This window comes from Lipotes vexillifer, unplaced genomic scaffold (assembly GCF_000442215.2).
Source record: "Lipotes vexillifer unplaced genomic scaffold, Lipotes_vexillifer_v1.1 scaffold1227, whole genome shotgun sequence".
In the NCBI taxonomy this organism is placed as follows: domain Eukaryota; kingdom Metazoa; phylum Chordata; class Mammalia; order Artiodactyla; family Lipotidae; genus Lipotes; species Lipotes vexillifer.
In genome coordinates this window covers 157,192-163,773 of record NW_006790683.1, presented here as the reverse complement: position 1 = coordinate 163,773, position 6,582 = coordinate 157,192, and the positions used below count along the sequence as shown (strand labels likewise).

Sequence of the window (6,582 nt, the reverse complement as noted above, 5' to 3'; positions counted from 1 at the left end):
AGAGTTGAGCAATAATTGAACATGGCATCAACTCTGCTTTGATCTTCATGAAGAATTTCAGTGTGGGTAGCACTCAACTGTGTGGTATTCGTTCTGCTGTGTATCCAGTTATTTCAATGTACTCATTAAATACCTACTATGTGCAAGACAGTGTGCTAAGGCTGAGTGCTGGTGGAGAAGCTGCCAGGTAAAGTGCTATGAGGGAGGGTTGGGACACGGGGTGGGGGAGGGGAGGAGATTACAAAACTTCCATGGCAACATTTGCTCATTCATTCAAAAAGCATGGCACCAAACGAGGTGCTGGTTATCTCGATTCCATTAGACCCTTTTTTGAGTTGTTAAGACACTTCTAAACTGAAAGAGGAATGAATGTGGGGCTTGGCTGGAGAGGCAGTCATAAAAGGTGATGAGTTCTTTGCCAATTTTTATTCACTTTTCTCAATTCTGACCTTTTGTTTCTAGCCCTGCTCCCAAGGCAACAGACCAGGTTGCAAGTATTTAGCAAACAAGCTACATTAATCTGTAAACTAATTGAAACATATTGTGATGATTTCTCAGCAATATTCTTTAACCTATAACCTTCATTTTGGATACTGGAAAAGAAAACCGTGCACTCTATTGTGGCCCTCAGGAACACTTAGGGCTGAGCAGCTAGAAGGTAATAGACTCTGCACCTGTAAGACATAGGCCATCTCAGGATTTACCCTTGATTCCAAACCTCTGCACGGAGGACTATTGTTTCTTTAGGAACAGCAACCTAATATTTTCTTGCCTGAAGGAGAGATGAAAAACATATTCAGGCTACTGAGAAATAAAAGGAACCCAACAGGCTCAGTTGGGGAAGGGTGGCACCTTGGGGCTTCCTGGGTCCAACTCACCATACCCAGAGTTTGGGATAGAGAAGGTTGGGCCCTTCTATGATGCTTTGGTCTCATCTCAAGTTTCTGAATTGCCATTTTCCAGGTCTCCTTTCCCAAGTTCTTTGAGGACCCAGAAAATTAGAAAGAGGGTTTTGAAGATCATGGCTGTGCTAGGGATGAGCTTCTGCAGAACAAACACTGTCCTCCTCTCTGAACAGCCGCCCTAAGATGCTAAATAACGGATGACATGAGGGAGGGAATCAATGAGCTTTGTCTCCTCAGTTGGTCAAATTCTTCCAGGAAATTCCTGTGAAAGGGCTCTTGTCACAGGGGACCATTAAATAAAGGACTGTTTGTGCTCAGGGGGCCCCTTCCTCCCTAAGGTGTTCAAGGCCTGCCCCCAGAATGACAGCAACAACAAAAATCCCCACCGAAGGATCCTGGGTTACCTCAGCTCCTAATCCTTCCAGATCTCTCTAGTTTAAGAGCAAGCTCTCATCCTGGAGCTGTGAGGCAAGGGCCTGAGGCCAGACTCATCCCCTACCTTTCTTCCAACCCATCTCCCAGGAGAGGATGAGGCCCATCTTGAGGCACATTTGTAAACCAGCTGCCCTGGCCTCCCATCCTCCCTTCCCGCTTCTAAGACGTGATTTTAAACTATGTTTAAAGCGGACCAGGTGAGGACAACTAGGGCAAAAACTACCTAGGCCTGAGGGGCCCAGAGGGTGAGAAAGACCCTTGAGGCTCAGAGGAGAGTTGAGGGAGCCCGAGGTCCAGGGAAGGAGGAGGCCCTGAGCGGGGTAGGGGGAGGGGAGGGCGAGGACGAGGCGAGGTGTTGCGAGGGGTGGGGGGTGGGATCAGGAGGGCGGTTGGCCCAGTTAGCGTCCCGGTGGCGAGTCTGGACTGCCTCCGTCCAGGCCACCTGCTGGTATCCTGAGACCCAGTGAGCCAGGTGGAACAGCACGGAGGAGGCCAAGAGCTCTGCCTCACCGGCCTGCAAGGAACCTTCCCCATAGCTTCCGGGTACGGGTGACGAACCTTGGACCCTCATCAGGGCACAGAAGGCCGTGAAAGCCAGGTTTAGGGCCACCAGCGTGTGACTAAGGAAACTGCAGGATCCCCAGTCGAGGGCATAGGCAGGTCATCCGTGAGACTGTGCCAAGCGCGTTTCTGGTTAACATTTTCACCACTGAGGGCAAGAAAGGTTGCTGCATCTCGCTTAAGGCCCCCCTTTGCCTTTGGAGCTTGCATTTCCCCACCTGGGGCCTAGATCCTCCCCCAGGTAAAGCACACAGCTAAAAGTGGCAGCCGTGTGGTAGGACAGGTGGCTCAAAGGCCGTCCGGCTGGCGGCACCATTCGGCACAGGCAGCCTCCCCGCAGCTCAAGCTGACTTGGCTCAGGTAGGATGCATAGAAAACCTTCTGCCCACCTTTCGATTTCTTCTCTTTGAGATCACAGTTCCTTTAGTCTGGTCCCTCCTAGAAGCATGAATTTTCCTAACTGGTGCCCTCTACTTCGGCCCACAAGTTAAAAGCTGAGCCGTTAACTTTGGCCCTTTAAGTCTCTGGAAGGCGACGATCATTATTGGTCTGTTTCTGCTCCTGAAAGACATGTGTGTTTCTTTCTTTCTTTTTTTTAATTTATTTTTTTATTGAAGTATAGTTGATATACAAAATTATATGTTATAGGCATATATAATCACTACAATATAGTGATTCACAATTTTTTAAGGTTATACTCCATTTATAATTATCATAAAATATTGGCTATATTCCCCATGTTGTACAATATATCCTTGTAGCTTATTTTACACCTAATAGTTGGTACCTCTTTCTCTCCTACCCCTATATTTCCCCTCCCCGCTTCCCTCTCCCCACTGGTAACCACTGGTTTGTACTCTATATCTGTGAGTCTGCTTGTTCATTTTTTTTTTTTTTTTTTTTTTTTTTTTTTGCCCCATGTTTTTTTTTTTTTTTTTTTTTTTTTTTTTTTTTTTTTGTCTGCACCATGTGGCTTGTGGGATTTTAGTGCCCCGACCAGGGATTGAATCTGGGCCCTCAGCAGTAAGAGCACAGAGTCCTAACAATGGGACCACCAGGGAATTCCCTGCTTCTTTTTTGTTATATTAGTTTGTTGTATTTTTTTAGATTTCACATATAAGTGATATCATTTGTCTTTGTATTTGTATTTGTCTAGTATGTGTCTTTCTCTGACTTATTTCATTTAGCATAATACCTTCCAGGTCCATCCATGTTGCTGTAAATGGCAAAATTTCTTTTTTGATAGCTGAGTAGTATTCCATTGTATTTATATACCACATCTTCTTTATCCGTTCATCTGTTGATGGACACTTAGGTTGCTTCCATATCTTGGCAATTGTAAATAATACTGCTGTGAACATTGGGGTGCATGTATCTTTTCAAATTAGTGTTTTCATTTTTCCTCAATATATACCCAGGAGTGGAATTGCAGGGTCATAAAATAGTTCTATTTTTAGTTTTTTGAGAAACCTCCATACTGTTTCCCACAGTGGCTACACCAATTTACCAGCAGTGCACGAGTGTTCCCTTTTCTCCACATCCTCGCTGACATTTGTTATTTGTATTCTTTTTGATGATAGCCATTCTCACAGGTGTCCTGTGCGTTTCTAAACTGATGACTGCTCAGACATCAGACTTAACTTTGCAGCCCTGTGAAGATTCAGTGTATTTCCACTTGTGTATGATTTGTTCAAGGGCACAGAGCAAGTTGAGTTAGAATTGGAAGCCTAGTCAGGAGATTCATCTACACCTCGACTCTTTGTACTGAGACCTTTTTTCTCATCATTGTCTTGCCTTTCATATCTTCTCTTTTTCTTTCATTGGCTGGATCCAGCACCTGTGGACCACCTGTCTATGCCCTGTAGCCAAAGACCACTAGGAACAAAATTGGATTTACTGATTTGTTGCAGGGAAGGAGGCTGTGTACATGCATGGATGAGGAGTCACGGGGCCTCTTAGCACAAGGGACTTGGAATAGAACTGCGCTTGTGTTAAGTGATGTGAGGGAAGTTTTAAGGAAGCAGGGGTTTGCTCTGGATTGGATGTTATCAGGAAGCAGGATCGATTCTATGCTCAGGAATTTCCGTTTTTATATAGAAGGCGAGACAAAGGCAGCAGAGCTAAAGCCGTGGTTGGTGAAGGGACAGCTGTCATTTGTGTCAGCTGGGGCTAGGTGATTTCTGTGGTTTGCACAGTGGCTTCGTATTTGTCTGTGCTCAGACATGACTACAGAATGGTGTTTGTCAGCCAACAGCGTGTCTGAGGTTGGTGATCTGTGAGACTGGCTCTGTTCGACAGGAGAATGTTGCAGCCTAGCTCTGAGTGCCTGATGGTAGGGACTGTTTTTCTCTTTGTCATTACAAAGGCCAAGCCTTGATCCTCAAGTTCCAACCTTCTTTGTATCCTAGTCTCATATCTTCATGGTGGGATAGAGGTCCTCACATTTGAAGAGGAAGAGGAGGAGGGATGGACGAGAAGGAGGAGAGGGATTTCCTTGAGGGTGGGGGGTGACGCGGTATCTTAGCTTAGAGGATTCATATCTTTGTCACCTGAATGCATCCAGGGTTCTATTCCTCTACCTGGATAGAATGATATTCCAAAGCCATGTTTAGGGGGCAGGGGAAGGAATTAGGGTAACATTGGTGTGCAGGTGTCCCATGAATTATTGGAGGAAGTTCCAGGTAGAGGGGCGGGGAAGGCAATAAGAAGTGGCCGTTCTTAGCACAGAAATCCTCACTTAGAAAGAGTGGATACGTGTGTATGTATAACTGACTCACTTTGCTGTACAGCAGAAACTAACACAACATTGTAAATCAACTATATTCCAATTAAAAAATTAATTTAAAAAAGAAATATAATCCACTCTTCTAGGAAACATAGACAGGATGATTGTACATCCCAATTTTCTGGTACATCCCTGATTTTAAGTAATATAACTGTTCGATTACCTCGGATACAGTTTGGCTCCATATTACATTGCTCTCTCTCTCTATATATATATATATTTTTTTTTTTTTAGTGGAATTTAGGGGAATCCGTTACATGTCAGATCCTCTGAGAAGCAGACAGGAAAATGGGATTTGAAGTGCAAGAGATCGATTGGGGGAAACACCTGTGAAGGCTCAAGAGCGGCACAGTCTGAAGAGAGCCCTCTGCAGTACAGGTCCGACCCTGTGTAAAGAGACGGGGGAAGAAGGACTGGGTAGGAAGAACCTCAGACCACAGCGCGGTTCTGAGAAAACCGTGGCCAGGCCTCTGGGGAATCCCCAGGCCAAACTTTCCCCTTAGAGGGGCCACCTCTCTGGTGGGAATAGTTCCGTGCTGGTGCCCCTGCCAAGCTCAGTCACTGCCCAGAGGCAGCCAGCGAAAGACTGGCCCCTGTAACCCCGGGTGGCAGCCAAGGTTATCAGTCAGCTCCTGCTCTTGGCAGCAGGTTCTGTTAGAGCCATCTGAGCAGCACCCTCCATGGCCATATGTTTCTTCCTTCACCAATACCTTTTTTTTTTTTTTTTTTTTTTTGAGTCATTGAAACAGGTCAACTCCTCCTAGAAGCAGGAGCCGAGACAGGATTAGACATGCAAGAGAATTGTTAAGGGAAATGCCTGTAAAGGATAAAAGGGGTAAGAGAGGAGGGGGAAAAAAACCTATACGAGTGTGACTTAAACTGTAGAGTGCTGGTGAATAAATATGTTCATAGACGTGTTTTGTTTTGTTTTGTTTTAAGCCTCTGTTAAGTCATATGTCCTGAATTTTGGCTTGGGAAATACGGTTTCCTTATAAGTCGTGTTAAGTGATGATACTGGACTTTAGGAAGCGCCAACAAGGTGACGGAGGTAGAGCAGAAGAAGTGTACCTTCCGCAAGTTGACCTACGGCCGCGTGGACCTCGACCAGCTACTGGACACGGCCTGCGAGCAGCTGACGCAGCCATACAGCCCGGGTCAGCGGCGGCGGCTGCACTACGTCCTGCGGAGGAAGCGGCCGTCGAGTGGCTGCTGAAGCGCCTGCGCGAGGCCAAGAAGGCGGTGCCTCCCACGGAGGATCCTGAGGTGATGGAGACGTGCAGCGCGGCGTGATCATCCTGCCCAAGATGGTGGGCAGCCTGGAGGGCGTCTACAACGGCAAGAACTTTACCCAGGTGAAAACCAACCCTGAGCTGACTGGCCACTACCTAGGCAAGTTCTCGTCACCTACAAGCCTGTAGCACGCCCAGCCGGGCATGGGGGCCACGCACTCCTCCCGCTTCATTCCCCTCAAGTAGCGGGCTGGCCGATAAAGGCACAGACCTCTCTACAGAAGAGAAAGAAAGAAATTGGAATTTAAAGCATCAAACAAACAAGGTCTGGCTCAACTGCTATTTTATGTGCACGGCTTCTTTCTGTGAGGGCTTTCCAGGTACCCTCTCCCTTACTGCTTCTCAGCTTCTCAACAGGGGGTGGTTTTGCCTCGCAGGGGACATTTGGCGATGTCTGCAGGTATTTTGGGCTGTTACAGCTGGAGCCCGTGTTGCGGAGGAGTAGGCTCTCCTCTCATTGCAGAAAGAATTCAGAGAGGAGCCAGGTCAAGAAAGCAAAGTGAGGATTTATTTAAGGGATGGTAGGCTCTCAGAGCTGAGCAGCTGCACTGTTTTCTTGGCAAGCCGGTTATGTGGGGTGTAGAAATGAAGGGGCGGGATGTTTATT

General features: G+C 46.8%; 1 pseudogene; it reads left to right on the top strand.

Annotated features, from left to right (window-relative positions):
• Positions 1-4,367: 4,367 nt before the first annotated feature.
• On the top strand, positions 4,368-6,161 carry LOC103077116 (40S ribosomal protein S15 pseudogene; annotated as a pseudogene).
• Positions 6,162-6,582: the final 421 nt, after the last annotated feature.